The sequence below is a fragment of the Martes martes genome, assembly GCF_963455335.1.
Source record: "Martes martes genome assembly, chromosome: 9".
Lineage (NCBI taxonomy): Eukaryota > Metazoa > Chordata > Mammalia > Carnivora > Mustelidae > Martes > Martes martes.
The window spans coordinates 95,759,064-95,782,027 of NC_137896.1; the positions used below are offsets into that span (position 1 = coordinate 95,759,064).

The window sequence follows — 22,964 nt, forward strand, 5'->3', positions numbered from 1 at the left end:
GATGGATGTTATTGCCTGGAAGGGGGCTGGATCTACAGGCGGGAGTCATATGATATGACTCATGACAAGAGATGAACTTGTAGGATCTCAAAAACAAGCAGTGTTTAGTAACAGTTTCTCAAAAATTTGAGTATCATATGAAGAACTTTTATTTCATGAACCTAGTTTATATACAATAATTTTCAAGGTTATTACTCTTACAATTATAGGAATATTTTTTGGCATGGTGTCAAGTACCACCTCTTTTTCCATTTGATTTCTATGTATCACTATGATAAACTGAAAGTCAGTTGAGGAAGATTTAAATATCTTACAGATGTTGACAGACAGATAGGCAAACACATGGTAGACAGAGATTTGAATAATATGGTAATATGGCATGTTGATGAGACCAAAATGGACCCTACTGCTCTAAAAATTATAGGTACATATTAAAGATATAAGGAGCCAGTTTGAATGGACTCCCACTGGCCAGATTTATATCATATATATGATATTTATCAGTGTCATTTAAGTATAGTTATATATCAATATATATATCAATATATATCTAAGAATATATATCAGTATATATACAAATATGTATCTAAGAATATATATGTGTGTTTATATGCATGTGTGTGTGTGTGTGTGTAAAGACAGAGAGAAAGAAGAAAGCTGCTCTTTACCATAAAGGTCAAGAATAAATGTAGAAAAAATGATTAAATTAGAAAATTAGCACTTGAAAAACATCATAATAATATCAAGCAAGAGTTATCAATGGATACTGAAATGGTGAATGAAAGTTTAAGGACTAACAAAATATTTATATATTCTCAAAATATCTCATCACAAGTTATATATTAATTATAAAGAGCAAAATACTAACTTTACAGTGGACAAAAATGGCAAATACTTTTTTAACTAAGTAATCAACACTAACATTTCCAGCTGTAACAATCAGCAGCATGTGCCTCCTGGTATGAGGCAATGAGAAAAACTTAGCTTCATATGTTTCACAGCCAAATGTGCATAATGTGAGTCTACCCATGAGAAAATATTAGACAAACCAAAATTAAGAGATAATCTGCAAAATAACTGTGCTGCTCTGGAAAAAAAAAAAAATCAGTCTTGACCAGATGGCTTCAGAGACAAATTCTATCAAACATTTAAAGAAGAGTTAATACCTATTCTCCTCAAACTATTCCAAAAAATAGAAAAGGAAGGAAAACTTCCAATTTCATTCCAGCAGTACATTGATACCAAAACCAGATAAAGATAACACTGAAATAGAGAACTACAGGCCAATATCCCTGATAAGCATAGATACAAATATTCTCACTAAAATACAAGCAAACTGAATCCAACAATACAATAAAAAAATACTTCATCAAAAAAATATTTCATCATGATCAAATAGGATTTATTCCCGGCTTTTAAGTGTGGTTCAGTATTTGCAAATCATTCAGCGTGATATATCACATTAATAAAATCAAGGACAAGAACCATATGATTATTTCAATAGATGCAGAAAAAGCATCTGATAAAATACAACATTCACTCATGATAAAAACTCTCAACAAAGTAGGTTTAGAGGAAACAGACCTCAACATAATAAAGGCTATATATGAAAAGCCCACAGCTAATATCAACCTCAATGCAGAAATAGAGCCTTTCCTCTATGGTCATGAACAAGACAAGGATGTCCATTCTCACTACTTTTATTAAACATAGTGCTGGAATTCTTACCCATAGCAATCAGACAACAAAAAGAAATAAAAGGCATTCAAATCAGCAAGGAAAATGTAAAATTTTCACTATTTGCAGAAGACATGATACTCTACATAGAAAATCTGAAATATTATACCAAAAAACTGCTAGAACTGATAAACAAATTTAAGTAAAGTCACAGGATACAAAATCAACGTACAGAAATCTATTGCATTTCTATACATCAATGATGACACAGCAAAAAGAGAAACTAAGCGATCATCCCATTTATAATTGTACCAAAAACAATAAGATACCTCAGAATAAACTGAACCAAAGAGATGAAAGATCTATACTCTGAAAAATATTAAACTCTGAAGAAATTGAAGATGACACACAAAAAAATGTAAAGATAATCCATGCTCATGAATTGGAAGAACAAATATTGTTAAAATGTCTATACTACCCAAAGCAATCTACAGATTTAATGCAATCCCTACCAAAATACCAACAACATTTTTCACAAAGCTGGAACAAACAATCCTAAAATTTGTATGGAACCACAAATGACCCCAAAGAGCTAATGCTGGAGGCATCACAATTCCAGACTTCAAGTTACATTACAAAGCTGTAGTAATCAAAACAGTATGGTACTGGCACGAAAACAGATACATAGATCAATGCAACAGAATAGAAAACCTAGAAATGAACTCACAATTCTGTAGTCAATCTTTCACAAAGCAGGAAAGACTATCTAATAGTAAAAAGACAGTCTCTTCAACAAATGGTGTTAGGAAAACTACACAGCAACATGCAAAAGAACGAAACTGGACCACTATCTTACACCATACACAAAATATAAATTTAAAATTGATTAAAGACCAAAATGTGAGACCTGTAACCATAAAAGTCCTAGAAGAGAAAACATAGGCAACAACATCTCTGACAATGGCCCTAATAACTTCTTTCTAGATATGTCTCCTGAGGCAAGGGAAAAAAAAGGAAAAATAAACTATTGGGATTACATCAAAATAAAAAGCTTCTGCACAGCAAAGCAAACAATTAACAAAATTAAAAGGCAACCTAAGAAACAGGAGAACATATTTGCAAATGATGTATCTGACAAAGGATTAGTATTCAAAATATATAAAGAAATTATCAAATTCAGCATCCAAAAAATGAATAATCCAACTTAAAAAATGGGAAGGAGACATACAGATGGCCAAAAGACACAAGAAAAGGTGCTCAACATCACTCATTATCGGGGAATTGCAAATCAAAACTACAATGAAATATCATCCCACACCTGTCAGAATGCCTAAAATCAAAAACTCAGGAAACAGATGTTGTTATTTATTGGATCTGTATGAAATAGCTGAGGATCTTCATTTTGAGGAGGTCAAAAAATATTTAATATGTTTGTATGATACACAATTTTATATGGTTTGTGTGTGGCTCTCTGGCCCATTTCAAATGTACTTGCCTGATTTCCCAACATATTACAATAACCCAATTTAAAATAATATGTGAAGATTATGGGGCTTTTCCATTTTGTTTGCAGAGAAATCCATATAGTAATTCTCTATGGGGTGAGGGAGAAATTCAAGTGGAATAATTTAATCAAGAAATACCATGTCTAAGGGCACCTGGGTGGCTCAGTGTGTTAAAGCCTCTGCCTTCGGCTCAGGTCATGATCCCAGGGTCCTGGGATCGAGCCCTGCATTGGGCTCTCTGCTCAGCAGGGAGTCTGCTTCCCCCTTTCTCTCTCTGCCTGCCTCTCTGCCTACTTGTGATCTCTGTCTGTCAAATAAATAAATAAAATCTTAAAAATAAAAAAAAAAAGAAATACCATGTTTAGTACTAGCTAAGTAGTAATTAAGTACTCTAATCCTCATCTCCTTCACCTATCAAATGGAGATAATATCTACTTACCTTCATCAAGTGAACATTCCCTAAGCAAAGAAGAAAGAGAGGCTGAAAATGTAATATGTGACAGTGAGAAGCCTAGTGTATTTGACAGGAAGTGAACATACCAAGTATTTTTCATTATCCTTTTGATCACTCAACAAATAATTACTAAGTTGAATTTGTCCCCCATCATATGCTAGAGTCTGGTGTTACACAAAACAGATACAATCATTGCTGTCATTGAGCTTACTATCTTCCTGGCCAGTGAGAGAAAATAGTAACATTAAAAACAAAGAAAATTTAAGGTAAATGAGTATGTTGTCAAAAATTATGAATGTGATAAATGTCATGAAAATAAAAGAACTTTATGGGAATAAAGACAATATTGTCAGGGAGATATGGTGTAACTACAGAGTGTTTTGCATGCTAGCTAGAGAACTTTAGATTTAATGGACACATAATCAGGGTCCTTTTAGATTCCTAAGTAGGATAGCAAGTTTCATGGGTTTAAATGTCTTCTCTAAATTAAGAGACTTGAGGTAATTTCTGAAAGCATATTGAGCTCTGGCATCCTATGGTTTTAACACAGATAACCATGCATGAAAGACTTTGGAGGCAGAGGTGGACCAGGTATGTGTTTTGTTGACAGGTGGTAGTGGCAGGGACAGTGCAGCATATGCCAAAATGCTGGAGAATTAGTTGTCTGTGAGGAGGATGCTGGGAGACTGAATGAGGAGCTATAAGAGGATCAAATGAGATCATGTATGTACAAGTTCTTTGAAAAAGAAAACACAATGGCCTGTACAAGTGTATCATTATTTGCAAACCTGACCCTCTTGCAGTACATATGTACACATGACCATCTTAGAGTTTTCTGACTATAAAGACCCTTATAAAATGAAGGAATTATTTTTATAGAGAACAAAAATAGTACCTGTCTGTGCTCTGGAATCTGCAAGCTAAGTGGGATAGAAGTAGGCTTGGTCCTCCAGACTAAAATTCTCAAGGACCAGAGGTGGATGAGAATCTCCAGCAAAGTAGAAAGACACGGTTTGAAAAAAAAAAAAATTCTATTCTATTATGTTTATATTATTTATAATGACTATATTATTAAGCATTGTTTTAGAATAATTCTAATATCAGTAAACATAATTATCTTTTTTATGAGTTTTATATGCCTTCAAAAAATAGCATCAGGATAAAACCACACATATTTAAAGTATAAAATTTCATATGTTTAAGTTCTGACATATACAGGTACTTATAAAACCATCACCACAAAAAAATAATGAATATATTCATGACTTCCTAAAGTTTCTGGTGCCTCCTTGTAACGTCTCTTGTTTGCTTTCCCTCCCCTCAACCCCAGACAATCATTAGCATGCTTTCCCTGCATACACATTCGTTTGGATTTTTCAGACATTTTAACAGATGAAGTCATACAGTATGACTTCTTATATTATCTGGCTTATTTCAGCATAATTATTTTGAGATTTATCTGTATTGTTTTATATATTAATAATTCATTCCTTTTATATTGTTGAGTAGTTTTCCATTGTATGGATATACTACAATTTGTTTATCCATTTATCTGTTGATGGAGAATTTGAGTTGTTCTACAGTTTAGCTATTACAAATAATGCTGTTCTACGTGTACAAGTTTTTGTCGGGACATGTGTTTTGTCTTAGGCAACTATACAGGTGTGGAAAGTCTGGATCATATAGTAGGTGTATGTTTAATTTTTTATGCCACTGACAAATTGTTTGTCAAACAGTTGTACCATTTTACATTCCCCTCTAGAAGTATACAAGAGCACTGCCTCCTCACCAGCACGTGGTTATGGTATTTAAAACTTTAGTCATTCTAATAGGTATGTTGTTATATCTTTGTGGTTTTAGTTTTTGAATTTTATTTCCCTAGTAACTAATGATGTTGATCACCTTTTTATATGTGCATTTACTATCCAAACATCTTATTTGGTGAAGTATCTACTCAAATCTTTTGTCCATTTTCTTATTGCGCTATTTATTCTTAGTGTATTCTGAGACTTCTTTATATATTCCAGATATAAGTTATCTTTTGTATGACTTTCAAGTCATTTCTCCAATCTATGGGTTCTATTTTCATTCTCTCTGCAGCATCTTTCAGAGAGTAAATGTCTTAAATTTTGAGTAAGTCTAATTTACCAACATATTCTTTTAGGGTTCATGTATTCCATATCTAAGAAATCATTGTCTAAGTTTATAGAGTTTTTCTCCATATTTTCTTCTAGAAATGTACACTTCTAAGTGTTACATTTACAACTATAATCCATTTTGAGACAATTTTTTGTACATGGGGCAAAGTAAGAATCAGCAATATAGATATCTAATTTTCCCAGTTCCATTTGTTGATAATAATCTAATTTGAAATTTTAAGTAATAGTAAAGGAGGCCATTGATTTTTTTGTTTATCAAAGTGAGGACAGAGTAGAAAGTGCTGAAATACACTAGTCTAGTTTATGGAAGAAATGTTTAGTGGCATGTAACTATTTAATAACATTCACGTCTAAATGAAAAAGTAGCCACTATTTTAATTATTTTTAATATTCCTTCTTTCTCAGTCTGTAGCCTAGATAGTCTATTTGTTTAAAATGGACTTTTCTATAATTGCCCATATCTAACACACTATTAATTATATAAATTTTATATATTTTTTTTAATTTGGTAACCTTCATAGCAAAACTAATCACTTCATTTATTAGTTCCTTTTGCTAATTCATTCATTCAACCAAGAAACAAAAACATCATTATACATTCAGTAAGTACTGGGTTTAAAAAAAGGAGATTGTTTCAAATAGCACAACTGCCAGGAGTACAGGTAGGAGTGACAGATGTGGCTCAAATCATTCAACCTTTCTAGAAAGTGGAGATGATACTGCCCTCATTGTACAGATATGAGATTTAAACTAGACAGTGTGTATAGGGGTAATGCATTACCTGACACAGTCAGGACTCAACCAGGAGGAACTATATTTATTTCCATTAATGATAATAGCAAAGTTTCTTATAATTTTTAATAGATTTTAAAGATATTGGATATCTTAGCAGAGTCCCTGAAATAAACATGGGGCAAGGGTAAAAATGACTAAAATATCAAAGTAAATACAATGTTTAAAGTAAATACTATTTTCCTGGTTATAAATAATATCCCTAACTATGAGACCTTTAATGTGTTCAGGCGGTCAGTAGGTGTCCATTCATACATCACTGATGTTCTAGAAGCAGTCTATTAGATACATCATAGATTGATACTTGAATATGAAGAACTGAATAGAAGACTACAGGAGTCTCAATACTGGATAGTAAAGAAGAACAAATCTTTATTTTAGTAATTCTGTTCTCCAAATAGCATTTAAGAAGTGGGAGTAGAGGGCCTTCTTAGTTCCCTTTAACTCTAAGACACTTTGGAAAAATTCAAAACTCAGTAGTGTATTCAATTCAAAGAACTTCTACATTTTCTTAAGTTTCATAAGAAATAATTTATATATGGATTATAATAACACCTCTTTTTGAACCGGTATATATATATCAGTCTTACCACTGTAAAGAACAGTAGAAATATATCCCTACAAGAAGCATGGTTGATCTCCATGATATAAACTGAATACTATTTTTTTTAAATTATTATCATTCTGAGGCCTTGGAGTCAAAATAGTAACTGTGACTATTGCCCTTTTCTCAGCATTGACATTTTAAAACATTGATGGAGAGGAAAGGGAGTTAAGTCCTAATCCCACTAAGTCCCCAGGAGTTTTTGTCTTTTCCCCAAAACATACCATCTGATATTGTGGAGGCATCTGCTGGCACATTCGTGGGTTAGCCAGAAACACACTTTTCCACCAAGAGGCTGGTAATTCTCTAGGTTCTAGAAGTAAAGCCAGTGTTCTCACCTGGAAGTTAGTAGAAGCTCTTAGGCACATTTCAAAATCAATTATTCACATGGTCTTCAGGTTTCTGTTAGCCTTGGTTCTACAGCATTATGCAAAATTTGCCTTTCAAGCTTCATTCTTGGCAATTTTTCTGGGTCAGTTTCAAAGGTAATATCCTCTACAACTTACATGATTCCATGGCTTCAAACATCTCATTACTGGCATCTATGTTGATTTTGTAACTTTGGACTGTAGCAATACATGGGAAGAAGACTCACTTCTAATCTTTGTGAATCACATTATATAAGAGGCTGATGCTGCCAAACACAATACATAGTACCTTAGTGTGATGGGGCAATAGGGACTACTTCTTCCCAAAGCTAGATAATAAACAAAAATTCAACCTTAGTGTTTGCAATTCAAATAGCCCATTCACCACCATCTGGACAACACTCTATAATGTTCTCTGAGGTAAAATATTCTTACAAAATTATTTGTGCAAAAGAGCACAACCCACCTTTTCTGTTAAGAAAAGACTGTCTTAGCAATGTGCTGCTCCAGATAAAAACTAAGTATAACTAGATAAAAGCATTTTTTGTCCCTTCCTTTCTCAATTCATCTTCCCCCAACCCTTTCTATTTTTTTAATCTTTAGAAAGCATACATACAGCCTGAAGTCTTATATGTCTGCTATCTTATAACCATACACTAATGAGTTATACATTGCTATCACTCCTAATATCTAAATCTCCCTGTGTCATGGGTACATGCAAAACTACACTCATTTCCCCGTATGACTGACTGTGGATGGAAATGACATGTGTCACTTCCGGTCTGAGGCACTGAAAAACCCCAATCCTCCTCTTTTTTCCTTTGCATTGGGGGCTATGGAAAGAAACACTGTGCTGAGATGGATGAACCTACAGACCAAGGTGGCTTGGAGTGTTTTGTTATTGCCTGGAGGAGAGCAGCCACAGAGATTGACTTGGATGCAAACTGGACTCTGCATGAGAAAAACAGACTTGGTTGTGTTGAGCCCCTGAGGTACAGCTGTATGTAAATACTACAGAATCTTCCAACCTATCCTAAGTAATAAAAGTGGTAAGCATAAGGATAAAGGTTTATGTACTAAAGACAGCATAGCAAAACTATAAAAATAACCCTGCTCCCAAAACATTACAAAGTTTTGGTAGCAGCCGTGAACGTGGAGTGCCTACTTGCAGACTTCTTACTGAGTGAAAACAAAACACTCCTATTAGCTAAATGACTTAGTTGTTATTGTTTTAATTTGTTTTGTCTTGTATTTTGTAATTGAAAGCACTGCAAACTAACATAGATAGATAATAGATAGATAGATAGATAGATAGATAGATAGATGGATGGATGGAAGTAGGTAGACAGATCTCTTACTTCTTCATGTTACTACATACTGGGATGTAACACATAAATGTTTACCTCATTACTCACTTGCTCTTTCACTCTTGATAGTTGTGTTAACCCCAACAATGACCCAGACAATTAACTCCAGTCTGTATTACCATTAGAGGATACACTGGGCTACATGATGGTGACACATCACTAAAATTCATGAAATCTCTGCTTACGGCATAGTGTAATCTTTCCTGCTCTAAAACAGCCTCGCTTTTTTTTTTTTTTTCACTACACTGAAAGCATGGAGAACAACAATTGCTCAACATCTGAAAACTATGCACTACTTGAGTAATAATATTCTGTAATGTGGGAGAAAAATCCACATCTACTTTCTTTTATGCCAGACTGATGTGTGCTTTGTTATTTTCACTGGATAAATATAAGAACTATCAAAGGACAAACTTGCAAAACAAAATAGACTGTTTGTTCCTTTCTTTTTCTGCCTCAGATCCAACAGCTTTTCAGATTTGGTTTCCATTTATCAGAACAGATTGAAATTACTTATTGGAATTTCTTAACATTCTTTTATGAGCCCAATGAACAGGTGTAATTGTGTTAGGTAGATCAATTCATCCATTGCACCATGCCCTGAAAATATACTCGTTACCAAATAACAGTAAATAGCCTGATTGTTTAATTATATCAAGTAAATCTATGCCTTTTGATGGAAGTAATCAATTCAAAAAGAAATAATAAATCTCACAAGTTGGACAATCTATCCAATTAGTTAGATTTCTTCCCCCAAACTCACATTTCAAATTAATGGGCATAAATTCACCACCTATACAACCTACTGATAGAATCTTATCAACATAATACATGTCAGTGTCTGCATTATTAAAATTCTACCAAAGTCTAAAATGGAGAGGACAGGCATGAAAAATCATTTAACATTAATTCAAATGACAAATTTTTCCATTGCAATAGGGAAGTTTTCCTAGTATTTTATTTTCACTTCTACAAACAAGAAGTACTTTGAAGTATTCTAATCAATCATATGTACATTAGCGTAATACTTCAAAATGTCTTCATTACTGAGATGCAAGCATGTACACTTATCTTTCTCTTGACTATTAATCTCTTATAGTAAAAAAGTATTGCACAAAATGCAAAACACACTACTCAATTCAACAAGTATATGTTAACTGATTAGTGACCACTACTGGAATTTTTAATGTTCCCAGGTAATCCTGATACTGTCATCACACATCTAGGTCCATTAAACTCTTCAACTTAATCAAATCAATCAAATCAGTTTTATGAGAATATATTCTACTTCTTTACTACTGCTACTCTGTGGACTTTCCATGAACAGATATGTTTGCTTCACAGACATGATGTCTTATGTTCCTTTTCTGTAGTAGGCATCTCAAAAGTGTTTGCTAAAAAAATGAATTGATGTCTTTTTATGTTAATATCTGAACAATTAGAAAGAATTTTTAAAAGAGAAATGGGGTTATGACTAATAATCCCAATTTTCAGGGGTAGCTGTTTAGACTGAAGAAGTAAATTGAGGAAATAAAGCTAGAAGAAAAGTATTCTTAACATGATTCTTTAAGAATGCTTCAGGCTTGGCATTAGCACCCACAATTATTTTATGTGTTAAGCAAACTTTCTAGCCAGGAATTATTTAATATTCTTCTACTCAAATAAGTTCTAAAACATGAGCTAATATTCATTCATTTACATTAAGTACAGATGAAAGAATCATCAGATATAAGGAGATTATATGTTCATTTTGTTTATAAGAGTTAACTTTTGGTAGAATAAATCAAATTAAAGAAGAAACATAAATGGCCCATAGATGGGTGAATGGATAAAGAAAATGTGGTGTGTGTGGGTGTGTGTGTGTGTGTGTGTGTGAGAGAGAGAGAGAGAGAGAGATGGAATATTACCTAGCCATAAAGAAAAGGAAATTGTCATTTTCAATTTATGGATGGAACTTGAAAACATGCTAAGTGAAATAAGTCAGAGAAAGACAAATCTGTATGAGCTTATATATGAAGATTATAAAAATGTCAAACTCATGAAAACAGAGAATAGAATGGTGGTTGCCAGGGATTGAGAAATGGGAGAACTGGGGAAAATGTTGGTCAAAGGATACAAATTTCCAATTTTAAGATGAATAAATGCTGGACATATAATGTACAGCATGGTGACCATAGTTAACAGTACTGTATCAAATACTTGAAAGTGGTTAAGAAAGTAGATGTCAAATGTTCTTATCAAAAAAAAATAAAAAAATAAAACCCAAATGGTAATTATGTGAGGTGATGGATTTGTAAACTAACCTAATTGTGGGTAATCATTTCACAATACATATGTGTATCCTATCAGCATATTGTATACCATATGCAACATTATATGCAATTATATCTCAATAAAACTGGAGAAAATGAACACAAAATAGGGAAAGAAAAGAAAAAGCCTAAAATCATGATAATGGTTACCTCTGGAGAAAAAGTAGACATAAATAAAGGTTTCTATTGTCCTCAGAGTCTTTTATTTCTTGACCTAGGTGGCACTTAATGGATTGTTTAATTTCTTATAATTTCTCTGTGCAATCATTATTTGCATATTTTTCTCTATGAATGAACAATTTAATATCAAATTTTATTTTTAAAAAGAATATAGAGAAATAAAAATTGTTTTAGATGAAAAACAATGGTTCATTTTAGATATGTTTAATTTGAAATGCTAGTCATGGAGGTGTCCAGTAAATAATTAGATATATATCCTTGGAGCTCAGGGAAACACACTGGGCTAGAGATGGATATTATTACAGTTATCACGATATAATTCCACTTTAACTGATAAAAGTTTAGGAATTCATGATTAGAAAACAATCAGAACAGAGCCTTTGAAATGCAGTCAGACAACAATTAGTAAAAAGGGCCTTTTTGTTTGTCATTCTCTTCTGTGCATCTCTCCTGGAGTCACCAGAAGGCAGTTGAGGAGCCAGCCAGTTGAGAATAATTCAACATAATTTTTAATAATTAACACTTCTTGACAAGTCTTGTAGGTGTAGTTGTAAACCATATGGAAAGAGAAATTTATTAACAAGCCGGATTGGTAAACATTGCTGATCTGGATGCAATGATGCACTACTTAGATCCCCTTCATTAGTGAAGAATGTATTTCTCTAATAGCTGGCAGTGCTGTGGGCAGAAAGCCTTGAGCTTTTAAACCCTCTAAAAGGATTTTCCTAGTTGAAGAGAACTGTCTCACCCAAGTCCACATCTCCTTCTCAACATCCACAAACAACTGTTCATTATAAAGTTCCACTCTTTACATTCTCACTCGGGAAAATTCCGAAGTCATCTCAACTTCAGAACTGCCCATAGGGTTGGCTTAGGCCTCCAATGAGACTGGATCATATTTCAACTTTTCCTTCTGACCAATCCTGCCTTCTTCTCTCAATAGGTGTTGATCCCAAAGAACTTTTGCATGTTAATTTACATATCAGAGACCTCTTTAAGGAAGCTAAACTGTGACAATTGACTGATGGCTTCAGAAATAAGGAATATAAATATATATTTTAACTTAGCTACATGGTCTTTAATGACGATTTTGATATGGTTTCAGTGGTACAATGATGCAAAAACAAGTCTTATCCTACCAAACAGTAAGTGGGATTTCAAGAAACTCATTCTTGAAATATAGGCAGTTTTTAGAAGAATATTTTTTCTGTAAATACAATGAAATAACAATAATGTTCCATTGGATGTAAGATCAATGCTTTTTTGTTTATTTGATGATGGTTTGAGTGTATTTATGTTTGAAGTACAGAGGCTAAGAAAACCTAAGTGGAAAAAGTTGAGAAACAGGATAAATAAAAGGATAATGCAATTTTATCCTTAAAAAGGCACAATGTTATGGAATCTAGAGAACAGTGTAAGGTTATAAATTAGGATAGAATGAAGTAACTGTTACATTACATAAAGAAGAAATGGAGATAAAGATAGATATAGCTACAGTTAAGTTTACATAAGAGGTAGGTAGTTTAGAAAGTTCTTATCAAACTATTTTCTCTGTGGTGGAAAAAAAAATAATAATAAAGGCAAAAGCTCCCTGAGGGAAGTTGGGAGTTAGGGAAGAGGGTATGGTAGGCTTACTTTTTTTTAGCCACCCAAATAAAGAATGGAATAAGGCAAATATTTATATTGATCCAAGTGTGCAGTTTAGTGCAGGGATAGCAATGGAATTGCAAGTGGGCAAAAGGGTTGAGGTTGTTTGTAAATATGAGTTTAAAACTATGGAAAAAGAATTATATACTGAATAAACGAAGATACCAAGAAAGAAGGGGTCACTGAGCTGAGGCAAACAGAGGGAGTTAGGCACTATAAATAAAAGCATTAATAAAACAGAAAAAAGGCAGTAAGAGTCCCTGAAAATAGGATACAGTCAGAAAATGAGTTATTGTAGGAAGCAAAGAACAAGAGAACTTGGGCTTAAAAAGCTATCATCGGAATGCGATATAGTAATTAGGTATTACAGAAGCACAGTGATTCCCAGTAATAACAAGATCCAGGGTATTATATGTTTATTTATATGTTTATTTACATATATATAATATGTATATTATGTTTATTATTATTTATGAAAGTCACAAAAAACGTGTATGTTAAACAACTGAAAGAATTGGATAGGTCACCTTCAAAAATATTGAAACTATTGCAGGATGGGATAAGATATTTGTTAAAGTTCCTGAGTTTAATGTCAATATTTTCAATAAATATATGGGAGAGATCAGAAGGTTGATAGATGGTAGTGATGAAATGAGGAGTAGTCATAGTCCATGGTACGCAGGACGGAAACATTAACTTTCAGGATATACTCATTTCTAGCATGAATTAGAAACATGCTTATTTGTGTTCTGATCCAAGGGTAGTAGAAGAATGGGTAGTATTCTATCATTCCAATTTTAGTATATGTGCTGCTGAAGCAAGCACAAATGGGCAGTATTCTATTAAAATTAACTGCAGTTTAAACAAAATGAAAAAATAAGAAAATCAATAAACCATTCAAAAATATACAAAATTTGTGTGTTGTGGAATAGAGGTTCAGAGCTCAAGGAGAGCAGTAGAGAGTTGGGACATGGGGGATGGAAGCTCTGAACAATTTGGGAATGAGAGTCCAGAGAAGATATATAACCATAATAATTAGAATTTGAGCAATAAAAAGCATGACAGATCTGTAACACACAACTGGGTTAACTGGCTTCACGGACTCTGAACAGACACGTGGTATATTTATTCAGTATTGGCATAAGTCCTATCAGGGTTATGGCAACACCAGCAGCCACTAAGTATCTACATATTTATTGAATTACGTTTGCTGTATTTGTAAAATGATTGTACCATCTTAATCTAATCATCACAGGGCTCAACATTAGGATAAAAAGAGGTAACACAAATCAATCACTTTAGCTGTTTTGATACATTTCTCTATGATTGATCTATTATCTATCTAGCTATTTAACGACTTAAGGTGCTCTGTTTTAATAAACCATCTTTATAGCTTAAATCAGTTAATTCGCCTTTAATATAATTGCTGACACATTCAAGCTTAAATCTACTACCTTACTACCATTTTTTTTATTTGTCTCATGTTCTATATTCACAAATCTCTTTCTTAATTTGTCTTGGGTAAATTAATCATTAATGTATTCTTTCATTTTCTCCCTCAATTATTATTTACATATTCTCATTTTTCTTTTAGGATTTACCTTAGCTATAACAAAATATATACTTTATTCAAGGTTAATATGAACTGGTCCTTTACCTACTATTCAAAAATATGAGTTCTAAGAATGCTTAAGTTGTTTATTCCCTTTCTGCCTTATTTCCATTATCACCATGCATCTTAATTCTCTAGATGTTTAGGACCCCATGCTAAAAAATAACTTATACTGTAAATGTTCTATCAGATATACCTACACACATACTCTTTATCTACTTGACTCTACCCTCTCTCTCTACTTTTAATATCATGAGTCATCTTCCCTCTGCTTGAAGTACATTTTAGTTGGGGGTGTGTGTGTATAAGTGAGAGAGGAAACAGACTCACTAAAATTTCATAGTTATTGCTTATCTAAAAAGCTCTTTTTTAATTTAAATTCAATTAGCCAACATATAGTACTTCATTAGTTTTTTGATGTAGTGTTCAATGATTTGTAAAAAGCTCTACCTGTAATCTTCATTTCATAATTTTTAAGAATTAAAAAATTCTTTTGGTTTCTGTATTTGTGTTGAAAATTCAGCAGTACATCCTTGTATTGGTCTTTTAAAGATGCATTTGTCCTTACTTTGGCTGCTTTTAAGATTTTATGGTTTTCTTTATATTTTTCTTGAATATATTGCACGTCTTAGATCTGTAGCTTGATGCATTTTTTTTGTTTTGAAAAATTTTCTTCCACTTTTATTCTATTATCTATCTCGTTCTTATTCTCCTACTACTCTGGGATTATATATATATATATATATATATATATATATATATATACACATATATTTACGTAAAGACCTTTTAGTTTCTCCCTATTTTTTTACATTTTCTGCATTTTCCATTATTTTTTATTGTTATTCTTCAGCTGGCAGACTTTCTTCTGTCACATCATTCAATCCACTAATTCTCTTCAACTGTTTTTAATCTGCTGTGAAATCCACATATTGAGTTAATTTCATTTTACTTTTTTTAGTACTAGAATTTTTTAATTTATTTGTTTTTTAGAGATGTTATTTATTTATTTGAGAGGGACAGAGACAGAGATATTGAGAGAGAGAGAGAGCAAGGGTGAGGAGGAGAGGGAGAAGCAGGTTTCCCTCCAAGAAAGAAGCCTGCCACAGGGCCCGATCCTGGGACCCTGGGATCGTGACCTGAGCCAAAGGCAGATGCTCAACAGGAGCCCATCAATTTATTTTTATTGTATCCAGTTCTTCGCAATATTTTTTCATTGTTTCTTTCATTTATTTAATATTTCATTCAGCTGTTTTAAAAGTTCATGTCAGATACTTGGCAAGTCTCCTTTCTTTCTCCTTTGGCTCAGTGCTTATCCAGTCTTTATCTTGGTCATTACTAAATAATAGTTGAATATTAGAGAAAAATTGTAGAGATTATCTAAGGCTCAAGATGACTTTGAGGAGGATATATTTTTGTTGTTAGTCTCTCAGGTTAAGGACAGATCTCCTTTAGGTAATTAGGGTTGAAACAGTTCAAAACTGGGATTCAGTCCTAGTGTGGTTTATTTTCAGTTCATATGTACTCCTAGGCAGCAGCTGTTTTAGCTGCTTGGTGAATGAATGCCTGAGGTTTTCATCAGAGAACTTCCCTGGTAGGTCCTGAACTCATTTTTTATTCCCCCAGATCTGTAAGTCCACTAGAGTTCAGCTTCATTTCTGTGGTTCTCAGGTCTAGATTTTCTCCCCTCATCTTCTTATTTCAACCATGGCTCTCTAATAGATCAAGAACAAATCAACAAATCTTTTCTCTTTCCTTCTTCAGGTCTTGATTCTGCAAATCCCAGCTTCCTTGATGACCATGTGATGCCTTCAGATATTAGATTTTCTAGTTGTTCTCAGCAAGTGGGTTGGTGCAAATTGCTAGCTATTTTCACAGAAAGCAGTTTTCTTATTTCTCTCAATAAATGTCACTGCATTGAACTTACTTCCCCAAATCAGAAATATCAGTAATCATGTACACATTGCTTTGTCCTGCTCTTTATTTTTATAATAAATAAATGAATTCTGTCAAGTTCATTTCCTTGAAATCTTTCAGTTCCATTTCTTACCTCCATTTGTCAGCATTCCCATGACTACTGGCTAGCACACTTAATTTTTCAACTGGATTAAGAATTCAGCCTTCTAAATGATCTCCCTGTCTTGATTCTTATTGCTTGATTTATTGTTTGATTTTTATTCTACTTTCATACTGCCATTCAGAATGTTTGTCTTAAAAGTCAATTCTTATTGATTAACTCCCCTGCTTAAAATCCTTCAAACTATCCTCATAACATTTAAAATAAAAATCCTTTGACATGATATTATAGTATTCTTCAAATATGTGTTTTTCTCAACTATGCAGCTCTTATGCTTCTATGCTTACTGTATATGCTTCTGCCATGTTTGACAAGTTTAAGTTCCTGAAAACACCATATACTCTCTCCCACTCTTTTTGGAGGAGAAATTTGGGTACTGGCTTCTCAAGAACGGTTTCTCTGGTCAAGAGCCACACTTATTCTGACTCCCATGTATATCTGGGAGTCCTGTCTTGGTTCTTTTTCAAGCTACTTAAACATATGGGAGAATAACATGTGCAAAAATCTATTTGTTCATAAACAGATATATATGATACATGTAGCTGAGGTACAGTGAGCAAGGGAAAGACAAGTATAACAAGGGCCCAACTGGTAGAAATAAATAAATATATATATATATAAGATGTCTGAAGAACTTTCAAAGTGCCATGGGACTATTTGGAAGGTTTATGTGTGGCATATTAATGTATCCCCCAAATTAGGCCTATATCTAACATATAGTATAATTCGGTATGTTTGAATTAAATAATTTGACCAATTATTCCTGAGTTGTATATATGTCATAGTCATATTCAAATACTCTATCAGATACTGATAAAGACATAAAAATGAGTGAAGTACTGACTTTGTCCTGAAGGCCCTTGTGTTCTACTAGTTAGATTGTAAATAAACACAAATATATGTTATATAAATTCAAATGCAAAGGTGAAATAAATGAAAAAGTCCATGGTTTCTATTTTTTTAGGTTTTTAATTCCAGTTAGTTAATATATAATGCCACATTAGTTTTAGGTGTACAATATAGTGATTCAATACTTCCATACATCCCCAGGGCTCATCACAAGTGCCCTCTTTCAACCCCATCACCTATTTCACCCACCCACCCCTACCTACCTCCCCTCTGGTAACCATCAATTTGTTCTCTATGGTTAAGAGTCTGTTTCTTGGTTTGCCTCTCTGTGCCTCTTTTTTGCCCTTTGCTCATTTGTTTTGTTTCTTAAATTCCACATATGAGCAAATCATATGGTATTTTTCTTTCTCTGATTTATTTCACCTAGCATTATACTCTCTAGCTCCATCCATGCTGCAAATAGCAAGATGTCATTCTTTTTATGGCTGAATAATATTCCAGTGCATGTGTGTGTGCATACACACCACATCTTCTTTATCCATTCATCAGTTGACAAATACTTGGGCTGTTTCCCTATCTTGGCTATTGTAAATAATGCTGCAATAAACATAGGAGATGCATGTATCCCTTTGAATTAGTGTTTTTGTATTTTTGGGTAAATACCCTGCAGTGTGATTGCTGGATTGTACGGTAGTTCTAGTTTTAACTTTTGGAGGAGGCTTCATACCGTTTCCCACATTGGCGGCACTAGTTTGCATTCCCACCAACAGTGCAAGAGGGTTCTTTTATCTCCACGGAATCAAAAAGGCCATGGCTTTAAAAAAAAAAGAAATACTCATATTCTAATGAAAGAGATTTAAAAAGTGGTTAAACAGGTGCATTTTTAAAATATTTTATTTTGAAAAAAATCTCATATCTACAATTTTTTTTGAAAAAAATATGATCTTCTGAAAAAATTTCACCTAAGTTCACCAATTGTTAATATTTTGGCATATTTTTGTTCTTTTTATAATTCTTATTATTTTACTGAACTTTTGAGAGTAAGTTGCACTCATTGTACCACTTCATCCTACGTACCTAAGCAAGTATATACTAAAAACAGGACATATTCCTACATGAATATAGCACAAGCATTATAGTTAAAAAATTTAGCATTAATATAATACTACTAATACATAGTCCATTTTCATCTTTCAAATATTATTCCAGTTTTGTCTTTAATAGGATTTTTTTCTGTACAGAAACCAATCAAGAACCAGACATTTCATTTAGTTTTCACCTTTTTTTTTATCATCTCTTTTAATTTGGGATGGTTTTCAGCATTTCTCTTAACTTTAATAGATCATCATTTTTTTAAGAGTATAGGCTTGTGTATGTTCATGACCATATATGTGTGTATGTGAGCAGGACTGCTGCATCATGATTATACTCAAGTTATACATTATCAGCAAAATTATCACACTCTGACAGGCGACATTTTATACAAGTTTTGAGATACAGAAAACATTTTATATAGAGAGATGTGGCAAAGAATACAGAACTAGAAACTGAACTGAAGAATCTTAGTCCTAATGCGAGGCTTTTACCACTAACTATAGATTCTATGGATGACTGAAAGCCTGAGAATTTTTTTGATCAACATGAATATATTGAATAGAAGGTTTGAATCATGCTTTCAAAAGATATATTGTGATATAACCAGAACTGGTTGTCTAAAGAAAACGTGCAATACTAGTCCCTAGCTAACTGCAGATGTAAGGAATCTCTAATTAGAAATTCAATTCTAGGGGCACGTGGGTGGCTCAGTCAGTTAAGCCTCTGCCTTCAGCTCAGGTCATGATCCCAGGGTCCTGGGGACGAGCCCTGGATCAGGATCTCTGTTTAGTGGGGAGTCTGCTTCTCCCTCTGCCTTTGCTCCTCCCCTCCTCTGCTCGTGCTTTCTCTCTGGCTCTCTCTCTTTCTCAAATAAATAAAATCTTTAAAAAAAAAGAAATTCAATTTTAATCTTTAAGTGTTTATGCTTTTTGATAGGAAAAAATGGAGAACTTTTGCTTTGGGGGCAGAAAGCCCACATCCAGCATTAAAGCAGGCCTCAATAAGCTAACTGTTAACATCTGCAAATTCAGAACATTTTAAATGAGGTGAATATAGTACCTTTACTGGATATTATAGAATCACAGAGGCATAAAACTGTCACATTCCTACAGACTGTTCCCTTATGTGATAGATACAGTAAACCCAGAGAGAAGATTTGCCCAAATTTACAAAGCTGCAAAGTGGTGTAGACTAATCACTTTCCTAGGATTCTCAGTTCATTGTCCTACTGACAGACTCCTAGAATATGCTTACAGAAATGACAGAATTTCAACTTCATGGATAGCCTCTTGCTGTTGACTTATTTCCTTTGTAGATGAGGCCTTTCACAGTTGGGCCCCAGTCTCCCAGTGGTATTTTCGTAATAGAATGGGGGTATGCCAGAAAACATTCTCAACCACTTAATCAGACTTACTTTTAGTCTCATTTATTTTGACCTTCAAGCATTTACTTACGAAAGTGCATCAGGTTTCTTTTCAGATTAATGCCAACTTTCAATTGCCACAGACCACAAGAAAAATCATTTTTTATGTGATTCCCCAAAAATGAATTCAACAATACTTTTATCAGCCATGTTTTTAATCCATTAGCAATATTGACTTTGCCATGAGATGAGAGTAATTCAATTTCAGATTATATTATAAAGCTGAAATTATTATAGCTTTGCCTGCTAGTTTTACAGTAGTTAAGGCTATGTCAGGGTTTTCAAGCTGAAGCTTTATATTTCAAAGTTTTATAATCAGACATTAAAGAGGAAAAAAGATGCCAAATGGCTTTTGAGACTGCATTGGTGCCTGTGAGAAATCCATGTAAGGCTTTTTATTCAAAGAGATTCACATCGATGGGCAAGTCCCTCTGCTTAATGACTTTCATTATTAGATTGGTTATGGGTGCCACCAACACATTTTCCTAATGCTACAGTGGGGCCCATTTCTGGTTTGTTCAGCCTCAGTATCAGATATGGAGCTCTATGTGGTACTACAAACAGAAGACAGAAGATACAATACAAGTCACCCAGTCTCTTACTACCTGTCTTACTATGTGCAGGTTACTTAATATTGTTGAGACTCAAGTTATTTAAAATCAAGAATGAAGAAAAATTTATCCTATGTTTCTGAAAGCAAGGGACTGGACCTTTTGTAATCCTTTCCAATACTCATATCTGAATTTATGTTAAAATGAGGAAGCAGCTAACATAACAGATCCTTAGGAGTAGGAAAGTGGTTGCTACCTCTATCTTAAACTTGAGAAATATTAGAAAAAGATCATTCCCCAAAGTAACCAATAAAAGATAAAATAAAATACTTACTTAAAATAGTTAATGTTTGATTACTTATATTATTTCATTTTTATTAATTTTATTATTTATACTTAACTAATTAATTCTTAATTAATAAAAGACTTAAAATATATTTATTTAAGTCATCTCCCCAACAAATTACAAATGAATATTGCTAGCTATTAATAACTTGGCATGAATGTTCTGAAGACAGATCTATATTCAATACACTTGATGGGCCATATATAGGAAATGGCCATAAATGAAGTTATTGTTCACTGATGGAAAGCTCCCTGAAGTCAGAAAGAATAGTGAACTAAGAAGAGAATGGACAGCAGTGTTGATTAAGTTGAAACTTCCTGCATAACTCTACTCAGGATCACTAGTCTTCATTTACATTTAGTTTGACTCCCCACAAATTTAAGCCTCTTACGGCATGGCGATGTTTAGAAATCTCGCTTTGCTTAAATAAATAAGATGGCCTTCATGTCTCCTGGAAATGCATGACTTTTAAGCTGAGGAAGCTATGTAAATTCTTTTTTTTTTTTTTTTTTTTTTTTTTTTTTTTTTTTTTTTAAATTTTATTTATTTACTGGACAGAGAGAGTTAGATCACAAGTAGGCAGAGAGGCAATTAGAGAGAGGAAGAAGGCTCCCCGCTGAGCAGAGAGCCCCATGCGGGGCTCGATCCCAGGACCCTGAGATCATGACCTGAGCCGAAGGCAGAGGCTTAACCCGCTGAGCCACCCAGGTGCCCCAAAGCTATGTAAATTCTTAATAACAGTAGCATGAAGTTACATAATTCATATACATCATCTAAGTTAATAATAACAACAATCTCATGAGGGAGTTATCTTCATTTCACCAAGAAATGGAGGCTTAGATATGAGAAATAACTTCATCAAGGTCATCTGTGAGTTGCAAATTCAGTATTAGTATCTGTATTTCACAAAGCCTGCATTTTTTCTTTCTTTTTTTTTTTTTTTCTTTTTTGGTTATAAATGCTTTGTCTTTTTTTAACGTAAAGGAACTTGGTGGTGGATATATAGCCATTTGATATTTCTCTAAGAGTTCAAGTTCAGACTTTCTTATAAAATGTGAACAAAGACCTAAACATGTACATGTAACTGTTACCAAAACTAAGTTTAGTCACTAAAAGAAGATTCACTATCTAAACTTTCTCTTGTATTTTTTTCCACCTTTGCTATTAGGCACTGGAGCATCTGGCCCCTCAAGAAGGTGTGGGCCCTTCCAATACCATTTTTTGTAATCTTATTGCCATCACTAGGATACCCACGTGAGCCATTTTGAGATATCTGGCATATCTTGGGTCCTTGGCTACACTAAAGCTATTTTCTGATGTTACTTCACTTTCCTGTGGTCCAGAGTCTTATATAGTGTTCTGCTGTGATTGTTCTGAGGTGGTTTCAGAATGTGATTGATTCATTTGTGATGTGAGTGTCACTTACAGGAGATACTTCAAATGTGACATCATCTAGGTCTGGGATAGATGACAATTTTGCAACTCAAATACTGAGGATTGTTTCAATTTGTTAGATATGAACAGAAAGTCCTGCCAGTTTCTCATTAAAAACCACAGAAAAGTGGTTGAGGAACTGTACAGTGTGCACCACAAACTGAGTTAGAAAATGCTACTGGTCTTTTCTGTTGAACAGCTGACACTTTGGTCAGGTCTCTGCCCGAACTCATGAGAAGAAGCTCATCCTCATCCATCTCCTTGGGCGGGAGACCCAGGGCTCACCTATAAACCCCTCACGGATGAGATCACCCAAAGCCTACATTCTTAAATTCTACTTTATATAATGTCTCATAATTTCCTAGGAGAACAGAACAACAGATGAACCTCCCAGTGAAGATGGGGGAAACATTATGGAAGTGGAATCTCTAACACTCAACATTCCCTAAGTGAGACCAACTGGTACAATCTAATCAGTCTCTGAACCTTACAGTTTCTACTTCCAAATATCT

At 33.6% G+C, this 22,964-nt stretch overlaps 1 pseudogene across 1 annotated transcript; it reads right to left on the reverse strand.

Moving 5' to 3' along the window:
- Positions 1-22,120: 22,120 nt before the first annotated feature.
- On the reverse strand, positions 22,121-22,709 carry LOC308349512 (WASH complex subunit 3-like; annotated as a pseudogene). The gene has a single exon. The product of its transcript is annotated as a WASH complex subunit 3-like (transcript).
- Positions 22,710-22,964: the final 255 nt, after the last annotated feature.